Below are 3,218 nucleotides of genomic sequence, written 5' to 3'. Positions count from 1 at the left end.
CCTTCACTACCATGCAAATATGTTTGTAGCTTGTAATCACAAACTTTCTTTATTTACTTTATTTTCTGTCTTCTGAAATGAAAAATAAATGGTTGTAAATGATGATCAGATTAAAATTAAAATAAATTAAATGCTGGTTTTGTATTTATATTTTTTTCATAGCCTCTCAAAAGATTCTACGTTAACTATGCTGTAGAATGCTGTCACAATCCTGTTTGACTTTTGGTTTTGTGTTGGATTTCTTCCATATTGTATTTGGTTGCCTATTGAAAATTAGATGCAAAGTTAAGGTCACCGTCATGGTGAACGAGTGGTTAGCCCATCTGCCTCACAGTTCTGAGGACCTTGGTTCAAATCTGGCCTCAGCTGTGTAGAGTTCTCCCCATGGATAACTTTGGTTTCATCCCACATCCCAAAAACCTAACTTGCATGTTGAATGAAGACTCTAAATTGTGAGTAGGGGACTGTGAACACTTTATTGTTTATATATGCCTTGCAATTGGGTGGAAAGCAGTTCAGGGTGTACCTCACGTCCCACCCAAAGATAGCTGGCATAGGCTCCAGCACATCCATGACCCTTGTGATGATTACCAGTACAGAAAATGGATGGATGGGATTGTCACAAATGTCATACATCAAATACATAACACACGCATCAGTATTTATTCGTTGACCATGCAACAGCAACAAAGTGTCCCTAGGACATAGATTTTGACTTTGGTCGACGATTGCAGGTAAAATCCCCTCTCATGTTGTGTTTGAGTTTATTGTGGTTATGGATGTGGGTTACAAATTGTTCAAAAACCATGTAGTGCGTGTGTCTCTTTCCACTTAGGAAAACATCAAAAAGGTGATAGGCAGAGAAGAACGGGTCTTTGAGGATGTTGTGTGACTTATGATAGAAGCAGGTGGTGAAGATATGGTTCCGAGATGATTACTGGGATTTGAGAATCTGTTTTGCAGGGTTTTTTTTTTTAAATTCTCTGCATTTGTTTTTCTTATGGTGAGGTACTCTCACACCACATTGGCCAGAACACTTTCAACGGTGCAGCTGTAGTCGGACACAAGAAGGTGCTGTGATGGGTTAATCTTCCTGAGGGTTCTCAGGTAATATAATCACCGGTGTTTTGTTGTTGTTTTAACAATGTTGGTGTTTACAGTGAATTTGGTCCTCATTAATGTGGAAACTTGTCACTGTTCACTTCTTGGCCATTGATGCACAGTGGTGAGTGTATTTCCCTCTTTTTCAGGAAGTCGTTTATGAGTTCCTTTGTTCGTATGATGTTGAGAGTATGGTTGATTTCCTGATGGGGTGCAGTCATGTATGAACAGGGAATAAAGTAAGGGACTCAGCACACAGCCATGTGGGGTACCTGTGTGAGTGTCACAATGGAGGAGGCATTGAGGCCTGTTAGTCAGACAGTTCTTGTTTCATTCACGGATGTTCCCTATGCCCAGGTTGTGCACAATGAGGAACCGCCTGATGAGTAGGATGGTATTGAAAGCATAGCTTTAACCCACAAAAACCAGCCATGCATAGGTCCTGGGTTATACCAGGTGGTGCAGTACACAGTTTGGAGGGCAGTGCAGATGATGTCATCCGTTGACCTACTGTTGTCATATGTATATTGGTGAGGATCCAATGTGGGTGGAAGACAAGCCTTAAAATGATGAAGCACACAGGCTCTTCATTATTGCAGGTGTTAAGGCCACCAGCCTGTAATCATTTAGCGTAGTCCTTGCAGCCCGCTTGGCACGATGGTGGATGTTTTCAGACACATGGGGACAAAGAGAGAGAGGTTAAAGATATAAGTAAATACTTCAGCAGCACCTTTGGGCTGTTGATGCACTGAAGGGTACATATCACATCAGCAGGTTGCAGATTGAGAAGCTGGCTGTTGATGTTTAAAGCTGGAGTGACAGTTGTTGCTACATCCACCCCAAAAGGGCTGAAGAAATGCTGCAATGACAAGGAGTCACTGCTCCTGCAGCTGATCAGGCTGCTATTGTGATTCTGTCTGTTGATGTCTTGCAGACCTTGGTATGCATGCTGGGGGACTGAGTTTTTGAAGGATAATCAGTTTCTCCTTTTCCCTGATTGTGATTTTGCTCGATGTTGAGATTGTCATTAGTTCTAGCTTTCATCTGTCATTTCCCTCCCTGTGCTTGTGGGTCATCAGCCAGCTGCACACCGAGCGATATGGCCAAAGATAACCGTACTATTCAGTCCAGTCGCGCAGGTGCTTGATGTTTTGCAAATCCCTTCAGTTGTAGACCGTTTGCAATTACTTCGGCACAATGTAACAGCAAAGGTGTTTACAGCATTTCAAAATGCTAGATACATATGAAACAGAGTAACAAAAACTCCATGCATCCCATTTTTTGTTGGAGCACGTTTGAGATGTGGATTTGTGTGTGAGGGTCCATTGCTGACTGTAATTTGTCTGCAATTGTCCTGCTCACCCTAGTTTAGTTTAATGATTGTAATCACTCAGTTACTTCTATCTATCCATTTTCCAAGATGAACAACATCACAAGTTTTGCGAGAGTGGTGGAGCCTTTCCCAGCAAACAAAAGGCGTACTACACCCCAAACTGGTCGCCTGTCAGTTGCAGGGCACATATCGACATCATCACTGAGCAGGAACTGATCCCACGCTGCCTGCACCAAAGTCAGCCGTGCGTAAAACTGCACAATCAGCGACCAATCGGTTATTTGACTTCCCTTATCTTCTGCTCACCTGTGCATTTCCTGCATCAGTCATGTGTCATGTGCGGCTGCTTTAAGTCTATGTTTAAGTCTATGGAACATGAGCTCTTATCACTTTTGTTTTTCTGGGTCTTGTACTTGTTGAATAATCCAGCCCTCTTTTTTCATATACTTACAGTAAATGTTTGAACTGGACCTTTTCAATGTGTAATGACTCACTGAATATTTTGACATAGCTGCTGATGGCCCTCACAACTATCACCCATTTATAATAGAGAGGAAAAGAACATTGAATGTGATGGAAGGACAGAAGGGAGTAGGAAAGTTGTATCATGGTATCAGGTTCAAGAGGGAAATTAACCATGTCACAGCAAGAAAAGTGATGAAAGTTAAAATTACTTCAAGCAGTTTACAAAAAAAAAAAGATAAATCCCTGTCAGGGATGGACACTCTCTCTCTGTCTCTCTCTCATTCTTTCGGCTTGAAGAACGGAAGTCGCTTTCATTTAG

Source organism: Syngnathoides biaculeatus, chromosome 3 (genome assembly GCF_019802595.1).
Source record: "Syngnathoides biaculeatus isolate LvHL_M chromosome 3, ASM1980259v1, whole genome shotgun sequence".
NCBI lineage: Eukaryota > Metazoa > Chordata > Actinopteri > Syngnathiformes > Syngnathidae > Syngnathoides > Syngnathoides biaculeatus.
The sequence above is the reverse complement of the archived record's forward strand: the minus strand, read 5'-3'. Positions refer to the sequence as shown.